Here is a 12,101-nt window from a genome sequence, read left to right on the forward strand (position 1 = left end):
GCCATTTCAATAAAAGTTGCTTTTGGCATCCAGTACATCCTTTTGAATCTAAACAAATGTAATGATGACTTTTAAATTGTCTGTTTACACAAATAGTTAAATACCATGGTGGAGGTATTTAACAACCATATACATGTATGAATTTTAACAATGTAACCATCAAAAATGATTTACTTTGAAAATATGAATGTATTTACATCAAATAGTATAATTATAATAGGTACCATATAGAAACAAAATATATCTATTGTTGAGCTAAGGATTTTCCAACAAAGTTTATTGTTGTTATTTGATGTCATGATTCATGTTCCTTAAAGAACTATTAACATTATTACACTTAGAAAAATACATGTAATGCATATCTGTTCTTTCTAAATATTATCCTCTTGGAATGTTTCTAGAATTGAATATCTTATATAACACTGTGATTTACACGTCTTCACTATGTGATAAAGGTGAGAATCCTGTGTATGTAACTGGACATATTTTACATCAGTGTTCACTGGTGTGGTATGTTATAGTGTGTTGCATCAGCTCAGTTTCTAAGAGTTATGTGTTGCTAATTAGGCCCTGTGTCAGACTGGAATTCTGTAGGCAATTACTGGCGTTTGTATAAATAGAACATTCAGTTGCCTGTTTCTGCTGCCGTTGAAACAGATCGTTAATGTTGTTAGTGAGCGTGGTAAGTAATACTCTCATTATCAGTTCACTGGTGCTTTAAAGGTTTTCTCTTGGCATTTGCGGTGTGCCTACACATTATCAGTCAATGAGCGATGAAGAGGGCCCTTTTTGAAGTGTGCAGGAGTGGGTGAGATCTGAGGTCTATCCATCGACATAAGGTGTTAAGGGGCTTCTTTGGCGTGCTTCAAAGACGTTGATAGGAATAGATGCACATACGAAGCACAAGTGGTAAACACGTTTCCAGTGATGCCCAAACCGATGTTTCCCTCTAAATAAACTTTTTTTTGACAAATACATGATTTGATGGGGATAGCCGCAAATATATTCAATATTACAAATAAGAAAAGATCTAGAAGGTTGCTATTCCTTCGGGATTGGTCAAAAATTAGATTCGATGAAGAACTACATTAAAAAAATTAAACCGTAGAGGAAGAGCTGTGGAATTAATAGGTGGCATGCAATTATGGCTAAGAGCTAAAATAGCCGGAATCCATTTTGCACGTGTTTTGCCATAAACAACTGCATACTGACTGTGATCACAATATAAAAGTCAATATAAAGAAGGGCAACCAATAACCCCTTGAGAGCTTGCGTAAATGAACCTACATATCTAAAACTAGTACTCTCAAAGGAATTAATTATGAACAATGTCAGAAACACTTTTTTTATTTTTTTATTTCACACGGCAGGCGGCGGATCATTCTTTGCCTGTATGAGGCTCCAGTTCCTTAGCCAAACGCATTTACATGTTGTGGGTTTTGAAATATGTTGCAAGCTTTCGGAAAAATACAGCATCGGGAGTATGCCTGGAAATTCACACAGGCGCTGAGACCCAAATGTCGACGCTATCTCTGCATCTTGCTCTGCTACTTTGGAAGTGGCAACCTATGATCTATCTGGGCAATTTCTAGGATATGCGAATAGGGATAGCACAATAAACAAGAGCGGATTAGCACATACGTGTAAAAACACATGTATTGTAAAATCGCTTTCCTTTGCTGAACATATATGCGCCTATGTTACATGAACTCCTGATGTGCTGTGCTTTAACTATTGAAATGAGATGTTCACCCAGTGACTAAAGCCATGTATATTTGTCTTAGTTTGTATACCTCTATTGACGTTATCACAACTTTTTCTGGTTCCATCAACGTTCAATGCTGAATCAAAGTTGCATGTCTCGACACCTACATTCAGAACTAAAAAAACAACTTCTAACAATGTTCATAAATTATTCCTTTGTGATCACTTGCTTTTTATACATTATTAAGGTTTCTGATGATCCAAGGACATTTTGTAAAGAGTAAAGTTGTGGAAAGAGCTTATTTTTCTCTACACTATCTAGCCTCGCGTTCCACATCGAAACATGTGGAAAACACCACACAGAAAGTCAAAAAACTTTAAAAACACCTAACACCTAACGTTCAAGTCACCACCATTTGCTGTGACCACTAATTCTTAAGTGTGGCATAGTTTTGGCCCAGAATGCGCAGTTCTCAAAACCTCAATCTGGAGAAATTCTCTCCTTGGAGTACAGATCTGGCTAACCCAACCTACAGGTGTGGCTATCTTTTGCCTACACTCCCCATCTAACCCCTGCCCTAATTTAATTAGGGGGACTCCCATTTGGATGGAAATCAAGTAAGTACGGGCTGGCCTTGGTCCTGTGACATATGTGATTTTACTTTTGAAGTCCAGTTTACATCCACAACCCCCTTTCTGTCCCTGGCTTCTCCAGGAAGCAAATCTCCTCTCACCAAATGACTGTATTGTTTCAGTCACAGGCCTCTTCACACCTATTCAGGGAGCAGCTTGGCTCAGACGTCAAAGGCTGGCCAATCAGAAGAAGTCTAAACAAAAAACTAAACAATATTCAAACCCATCACAGCTTGTCTATCACATTGTGCAATGTCTGCATTTTGTGAACCCGCTATAAACATACTGATTCAAACTAACCCAGCAACTCACTGAAATATTCCCCCACTCCCCCAGGCATGTTGCTTCTAATATGTCACCAAACTTTCACTGATCTGTAAAATCACATAGGTTGATATAGACCCATGACCAAACATTATGGACATGTTCATGTGCATGACCCCATCCCTAGCTGCCAGCCATGATAATTGCAAGTGCATCCCTTTCATTATTATTGTGATCCTTCGGGACCGTGCTTTAGTTCCTGTACAATCAGCGCAATATCAACTTCACTATCCGTGTCAGGGTCTTTTAGCAACCCTACCAGGTGCTCCCATGCCATTGCCATTTCCAGTGCTCTCTCACTTCCGGATCGTTTTGACAATTGTAGCTGCACTACCCCATTGCCGTCCGCCCGTTTAAGAAACTCTGTCTTCCATCTAGACACTCCGGTGGGTGTTCTCGCCTTCCAGTGCATTGTAATCTCCCTTTTGGCGAACAACAATCCAAAGTCTATGAATTTACATGTGATTTCAGTTTTCGCCGGTTGAAGAAACCAGTGCAGGATGCATGTTCCTAAAGCCAAATCCAACCCTCTATCCGTTACAACATTGAGCAAATCAATCACATCCACCCAATAGTCTGCTAATAGCAGACATCCCCATATTATGTGAGGGAAGTCCACATCTTCCCCTCTACAGCGCGGGCACTCATCCGTATCTGTATTAAAATATGCTTTGATCTTTGCCGGGGTGAGATCAGCCCTGTGCAGAAAAAAAAATGGACCAATTGAAATCTAGCATTTCTAGTGCTCTTCCAGGCCCGCACTACCATATCAGCCCAAGTCCTATCAGGTATCTCAGCACCCACATCCACTTCCCATTTATGCTTAAGCCCTTCCAGAGGGGCCAACTTCTCCAGGGTCAAATGCTTATAGAGGCAAGTAATTGCCTTATACCTCCCTGCAGCAGTCTGACAACCCAAAGAAGTTCTAGACTCTATTTGGCCCTCCTTCTAGTGTACTCAAATAACCACCGTGAGGACCGCGTGTAGCAAAAAGTCTCCCCCTCGCAACTCAAACCGCTCCTGCAATACATGGAAGGGCAACATAGACCCGTCTTCATACAGGTCCCCTTAGGAAGGTAGTCATTAAATCAAAATCTATGAACATGATACATATAGAACTCAAGTTACATAATAAGTGTACCCCAGTAGTTTCTCAATTTAATTAAGTATATTCTCAAAAAGACACACAAGTACCATAAATAGCTTCAATAGTGACTGTTTAATCCCACAGTTATTATAACATATCGCTGTAAGGAATGTTTCAAAATAGAAAATAGGGTTGCTCCAGGGGAAGTGTGTAAAAAGGGATTGTGCTTGTGAGAATAGCACAGATATGTAGGGAGGGAAATCAGCGAGTAGTTACAACAATCAATGACACATAGTAATGTCCTTAGTAAACTGGTCGTCGTTTACAGTAGCACCAGTTTTACAATGCGGCCTGTCTCATGGATTCGAAAGTACTTTTCTGGTTCTTGATGTTGTACAGAGTATAATCTTCTGTAAAGAGGTAGGGATGTGGTGAAGTATGATGAATGGTAGACACAAATGCTGATAACCACCGGCTGTTTGGTTTTGTAGCAAACCTACAGTGATTATGATTGGAATTGAAAGTAGAAAACTGACCTGCCAAGCAGACTGTAAGTGTTGTGTAATGGTATAGTTATATCGTTGTTTATATGGTAAACATTTTATGGTGCTCTGGTATGGTATGACCACACTGGACCAATCAAGTTTCACTCTGTCTCTCCCTGGTTTCAAGGATTCCATCGCTAGAGCCTGGTGTTCTTTCTGAGTTGTACTCAAGAGCAGGTGGTTTGATATTATTTCTAGGTTTGTTGCACATAATATATATTTTGTTTGCGGCTGGAGCTCCAAATGTTCAGATGCTAACTGGGTTGCCTGATTTGTGCCTTATCCAACAGATTTGTTTGGGAAAGAATTACCAGATGTATTAAGTGATTTTGAAAAGTCCTAATATGCATCTATATGTTATTTTGAACTGTGTTGAGTGGATGTTTTGAGTTTTTTAAAGAAATGCACACTTGTGTGCTGGTGTGCATTTATTGTATGCATGTAGGCGATATATCTTTATATTGTTTGATGTGTGTGAGGTGTCCTGTCTAATATATTGTGTTAGAAGATTGTGTTTGTTGTTATTTAGTGAATAGTGTTGTAAGGAGCAGGTCCATACCCAACCATGAGATGAAGAAGTAGTGCTCAGTTTTTATTGAGTTTTGACTAATTTGTTCCTTAGGAGGGTGTGGTAAGGTTGAGTGCTGCTGGGGTCACTTGACACCTATTTCCCGCATGTCTTATTTGTGCTGGCAGCATGTGCCAAGTTCTGTTCAAAGGTACAGTTGAACGAGCCAATGTGGCATTGTAAGAAAAGATACTGCTACTAATATTAATCAATTGTATATAGAGCAAACTGTGGTACCTGAGGCATGTTGGGCCCTCAAATTTCTTATCAACACTGCTGAAGAAAGGGGAATATGGCAGCCAGCTAAGCAGCAAGTCATTTGAGCACCCCTACCTTGGACCCTTTGATTCACTTCTAAAATGACATGATGAGAGGAAAAAAGGTTGATTAAGATAATAATCAGCAGTACTTAGTGAATTGATACCGTTTTGAAGGGAGGAGATGGAGCTCCCACCGTGTGACACAGATCAAAGCGGATCCAGGGATTGGGATTAGCACCAGGGGCAGCTGGGAGAGGGAAGCACTTGAGCTGAGGTGAGGCAGTGAGGATTCTTCTTTGGGATAGCATCAGAACAAGTCCAGAAGCAAGTGTGCAGGCATTAGGAATACAAAGAATCAGAGCTTGGAACTTTGTAATCCTGTAACTGGAGACTGCTTGTGGGCAAGATCTTGGCACTGCACTGCCAACACTGTTGTGGTCAGAATTCAGGGTGCATTGGAGGAATTTGAGACTAGGTTAGCCAAACCTCAAGCCCCCAGTAGGTTTTCTAAAAAAAAACTCCCAGTATAGTGGAATAGGTCTGAGCTGAATAAGAAAGGATTAAAGGCTCAGCTAATGAGGAAAAGCAGTCCACCTTCTCACCTATATAAAGACCAGTTTATAAAGCATATCCTGTCAAGTATACCACTCAGGTAGGTGCACCACAGTGCACCAATATTGATATTTTCTCCATTAGAGGGCATAATAACAGGGAACCATTTTGTAGCCAGCAGAAACTTAAAAAAAATACCGCCTCATTAAGAACATTTATTAAATTTCTACCTAAGCCATCCCCATGGGCTACTGACCCAGAGACTGTGATAGATACACAACCCCCAGTACACAGATCAGTGATAAAGCAGGAACTCAATTGTGGGAGATGGAAAAACAAGAGCCCAGTAGGAACCAACTTTTAGTGGGCATGGATGAGGAGGGAGTAGCAGGGATGATGGCAATATGTGAGGAACATTGCCAGTTAGCGGTTGTACCAAAGGGAGACATACTGGATGGAGACCTGCCCCTGAATCCAGGGCACACAGTAGATGAGGGGGTGGCTAAGGCTTACCATCTCTGAGGGAGCCTCCCAGTTTTTCAGTAGAGTCCATGATACTAGCCCTGGCAATAGAAATGATAAGTATTTTACTATTTCAGAGACTGGCGGAAGGGGCATGTGGGAATCTAGAGAAGAAACATGATGCTCTGGTGGCCAGAGCTCAAGCTCTACAGGACACTCAGAAGGAAATGAGGGACTCAGTAGATTTAAACAACAAGGAGATTCGACAATATAAATCTGGTGTGGTGAGCAGGAGGTACTGGAAAATATTGAGACACTAGAAAATAACTCTAGGAATAACAATTTGAGAATCCTTAATGTACCTGAGGGTGCAGAAGGAGATTACCCTAACACTTTTGTAGTAAATCTAATAAAAGCTGGGCTAGAAGTAGAGGATCCCTGCCAGAGAAATTGCTAGGGAAATACAAGGTATTCACCAAGATCCTTTAAGACGTCCCCCCTTTAATACCAACAAGGTTGCCGCTCATTAGTGTGTGTTTCATTGCTTCTTTAATTACAACAGGAATTACTGCTTATACAGTTGTGTGCGTATTGGTGCTATTGGAAACTCTAATTTATATTCATGTGGGAATTGTTTATTGGTGAAAAAAAATTCTTACGTCGGACGAGCAGAGAATACTCATCTTAACCTCTTGGCTGCTAAGGCCATTTTATTATTATTCTCTAATTTCCATTGAAATCAATGGAAAGTCCATGACGAGTTACCCTTGTCATTAGCAGCCAAGAGGTTAAGTACGCAGCATGTATCAAACGTGAGCCAAGTTAAATAAATGACATGTGCTTAGTTTAACATTCTGTGTTTTCATGTTATGTCTTGTTCCACAGAACGGCCCTGAGTGGGATTTATTAACACCAAAAGGGGTCAGTATTCCTAGTGCTGTAACCAGACCCTATTCTGTGAGCTATTGCTAAGTGCCCGAATAAGGTAACAAGTGTCAGCTTCCATTTTGGGTGATGAACTGTCATGTTATCTGTGCTATGTCACCTATTCAATATGCCTCCTTTAGGTCCAAGGGAATTTAAAGAGGACTACTCCTCAACCCATTTGTTATTTTGGTAATTTGTTTTAGCCATTTATTTTAAACTGTTACCTAGGGGGAGATGAACCCAGGGCTTCATGAGTTTTTGACCCCCCCTTATCGATATCCTGAACTATTCTGACCCCCAGATACCTCATGTCGTGCTTGGTCTGGTGCTGACACTCCCCCAAATTCCAAGTCATAACCTCGGTTTCTAAGCATTTATCTCATAGCCAGATATCTGTCCAAAGTCTTGTGCCAGTTTTATAACAGCCGGAAAGGCCATAGAGAGGTCCGAGGAGAGGATCAAAATATTTTCAGCATACAGGGCCACCTTCCTCTCCCAAACCCCATACTTGAATGGGAAAATTAACCTGGCAGCTTTTGCCATCAAATAGGATCTCAGTAAAAAGCTATGTCAAATGGGAAATACCACCTCCCCCAAAGATCTGTAAAGCTCTATTGGCAACCCATCCAGTCCAGCAGCTTCCCCCTTACAAGCAAGAATGGCCTTTTTGACCTCTTCTTGTGAGATGTCCAGCTCTAGCTCTTCCTGCTGGATTACATTTCAAGGTGGAGAGTGTGCTCCGACACAACCACTCTATTGCCTCAGTTTTATCCACCACCATATCTTCTTGGTGCAAGTCCTGGAAAAAGTTAGAAAAAATGCGCCCCCTATCTGCTCGTCTGTGGACAGAGCAGTACCCCCATCCGGGTTGTCAATTTGTTTAATTAGGTTACGCATCCTTTCTGACTTAGCCTTCCATGCCAGCAGCTTGCCTGCGCCATCGCCATACTCAAAATGGGCAAGTTACTTTCCTCTCATCTACTAGTAACCCTAGTCTGGAGAATGGTATCTAATTAATCTTTTAATTCTCTTTTTCCAAATTTTTCTGCTGTTTCTCAGAGTCAAACATCCTCTTCGAGCTCAACTCTACTGCCTTCATTTCTGCTTCCTTCTGTGCCACCTCTTCTCTATATTGCTGTTTCTAAAACATACCCTACTCGTTATCATGTCCCTTAAAAAGGCCTTTAGGGAGTTCCAAACCACAGAGGTAGCAGCGATCCTAAATTAACATCCAAAAACCATTCAGTCTCTTGGGATAAGTACTTCATCTCCTCACTATTGAGAAGTAAAGTTCGATCAAACGTCCAAACTCTGGAATGCTGACCTTCTACCAGAACCATATCGATCCATACCCCTGATTGGTCGGACAGATGAGGGGTCTAATAAATGATGGTCCGTCACTTTACCCCTCAGGCTGTGACTGACCAAGATGTATTCGATTCTTGACTTGAGGCCATACTTAATAATATTCTATGAGACTCCTTACTGATGACCCGCTCTGTCTCTCCAGATGTCACATAGTCCGGTCTGCACAATCATAAATTGGAGATACACCAGAGATCTTGAAGGCGCCATGGCTCTGCTGTTTGCCGACTTGTCTAATTTAGGATTTAATCCAATATTGAAATCACCAACCATAATTACCGGGTCTGGGTAATCCAATCATTTAATTAAAATAGTGATGCCCCTAATGTTGGTGCTCTGGTTGGAACAGAACAAATGGTCCAGCCATTTTTTATATTTAAATATCTCGGTAATCTCTTCCTTCAGAAGATGTGTTTCCTGAAGGAAAATGATCTGTGCTGGAGAATCTCTTATATATTGTAAGATCTTTACCCTTCTGGCGTTTACACGCTGGCCATTAACACTCCTTGCAAAAAGAACAATTGATGGACAGAATGCAGAACAATATCACACATTCACCCCAGTACAGAGATCTGGGCCTAAATCCATTGTTTCTTTGCTCACCGTGCCATTCCAGTTTGGACCCAGTCATATGCAAATCAGTCTTGACCATGCGCCCAATGGGAACAGTCCAGCCCGAACTGCCAGGCAGGTCCTCCCTGGACTGAAAACAAGCAACCTGGGAACGGTTTCGGGCTTTCAGCCCTCATCAGCCAGGATACCTTGACTCCAGTGGCATGGAGAGCACGGGACACACGTCTGGGCATACCCATTCCACTCGGGGTGACAAATGCAAAAAAAATAATTGATGGAGAGAATGCCGAACAATTTCATACATTCACCTCAGTACAGAAATCTGGGCCTAAATCCATTGTTTTTTTTGGTCATCATGCCATTCCAGTTTGGACCCAGCCATATGCAAATCAGCCTTGACCCTGCGCCCAATAGGAACAGTTCAGCCCAAACTGCCAGGCCGGGTCCTCCCTGGGCTAGAAACAAGCATCCCAAGACTGGTTTCTGGAATTCAGCCCTCATCCGCCAGGATAGCTTGACTCCAGTGGCTTGGAGAGCACGGGACCCACGTCAGGGCATACCCGTCCCACTCGTGTCAAGGGTGATGCCCTGAAACTGGTCCCAGGATGCTTGTTTCCAGTCCAGGGAGGGACTGGCTTGGCAGTTCAGGCTGGACTGTTCCCACACGTAACAGGATCAAGACTGATTTACATACGGCTGGGTCCAAACTGGGGTGGTGTGGTGAGCAAAAGAATGATGGATTAAACCCAGATCTTTGTGACTGGGGGTGAATGTTTGCATTTCCCAGCATTCCGTCCACCAATTGTGTCTTTTATATATGTCGCCATAAGTGAGAAGCGTATGCCCAGATGTGAGTCCCATGCTCACTAGACCACTAGATTCAAGCTAGCTTGGCTGATGAAGGGTGATGCCCTGAAACAGGTCCCAGGATGCTTGTTTCCAGTCCAGGGAGGGCCTGGCTTGGCAGTCCGGGCTGGACTATTCCCACAAGGAACAAGGTCAAGATTGATTTGCATATGGGTGGGTCCAAACTGGGGTGGTGTGGTGAGCAAAAGAATGATGGATAAACCCACATCTTTGTGACTGGGGGTGAATGTTTGGATTGCCAGCATTCCATCCATCAATTGTTTCTTTTGCATATGTCGCCCTTAGTGGGAAGGGTATGCCCAGCGTTTCTTTTGCATATGTCGCCTCAAGTGGGAAGGGTATTTTCAGACATGGGTCCCGTGCGCACTACACCACTAGATTCAAGCTAGCCTGGTTAATGAAGGGTGATGCCCTGAAACCGGTCCCAGGATGTTTGTTTCCAGTCCAGGGAGGGTATTTGCTTGCAAGTTTGGGCTGGACTGTTCCCACAAGGAACAGGGTCAAGACTAATTTACACATGGCTGGGTCCAAACTGGTGTCGTGTGGTGAGCAAAAGAATGATGGATTAAACCCAGAATTTTGTGACTGAGGGTGAATGTTTGCATTACCCATCATCCCGTCCATCAATTGTTTCTTTTGCATTAACACTCCATGACAAGAACTGAATCATTATCATAAAGGTTTAGACAAGAGATCGATTAATCTAATTAGGGGCAGAGAGAGCCAACACCGGAACAACCAAATGGTAACAGAACTAGAGCAGTCTGAAAATACGATAAGGTGAAGAGAACATTTTTTGTTTTTACCCTTATGCTTCCCACACCGTGCACCCCAACACCTGCCCCCTATGAACCCCTCCCTAGAGAACACCCCCCATTTACCTGAACAGATAGGAGTCCTGTTACTGCACCCCGGCGCAACCTGCCATGTCCCTTGTAAAAAGATAAAGAAAAAGATTTAAGGTAAAGTGTGAGCCAGCCCCTTAAATTCCACTGACTTTATTATCTCTGTGGGTGTTGTTATGTAGTTTTCTCTCTAATTCTGTTTTGAAGGCCATAGGACCAAAGAGTATATTTAAATACCCTACTGACGGAGATCGCCCACAATGCCCAGATCAATGAGTGCCATAGATGAATGCCCAGCTCCCCAAAGACTGGCTCGCCAACTATATTTCGCCTTTCCCAAAACTTTCCAATAGCTCTTTAGTTTCTCATATTGATCTGACATTATGCATTTTATTCTTATGCAAAGTTGCTGGGAATTTAAGTTGGGCCACAGTAATGAGCTTTCTGAAGTCATCCAGCTTCCTGCCCAGTTCCCATTACCTATCAAGGGTGGCTGAGGCAAGATCGGGACATATTTTAAATGAAACGTCTTTGGCCTTCAATGATTTTCCCTTTAAGGCGATATTGAGAATCTTTTCCTTCAAGGAGTAGGTTTGGAAGTTTATAAAGACTTTCCTGGGCTTCGTCCTGTTCGGATTCCTTCTGAAAGGGTCTCAATGACCCTTTTGATGTCCTTCCTTAAATACTCTGACATATTACAAATATAATCTAAGGAGCTATACCTGCCAATAGCCCCCACTTATCGTCTTACCAAATAATCAATCAGTTGGCAGTGAAGAAAAGTCAATTGCTTATTAGACAACCAAAACTCTATAGAGGAGCCCCTCTGACGTCACCCAGCCAGTGCGTGGAGAAGACTACTGATTCACACCCAATACATGGCATATATACTTTCATTGCGTTAAATGAGATCACCGTACATGGGAAATTACTGGTAGGCATAGTAGTTAAAAGGAAAGACCTTATGTGGCACACAAAGCTCTGTTAGAAGTCTGCTTCTGCTATTATTGGGGAGGGTCAGGAGGGGTGACTCTCTTTCGTCTCGGTGCCTGGGAGCACTAGTACGGCATCTCTAGGAATGCACTTATCACCTCTGAAACCAGATGCGACCTTGGGTCTCAGAACAAGAAAGATTAGTAGGTATTCAGCTGTCTGTATAACTCAACTAACAGGACTTACAAGGCTGCTGGAAAGGGGGTGGCACATGACCACCGCTCGAGTCTAATACATGTGTACACAAAATGGAGTCTATTTAGTTCGTGGTCTGCGTACGAAAGAAATGTAAGGCAAGAGACGAAAGGAAGTTCCTGCATTAACATAACTAATTAGTATGTTTTATATTATACATGTAAATATAGATACATTGTGCTAACACAAAAGATTAATATA

This window comes from Lissotriton vulgaris, chromosome 1_1, assembly GCF_964263255.1.
Source record: "Lissotriton vulgaris chromosome 1_1, aLisVul1.2, whole genome shotgun sequence".
NCBI classification, from domain to species: Eukaryota; Metazoa; Chordata; class Amphibia; order Caudata; family Salamandridae; genus Lissotriton; species Lissotriton vulgaris.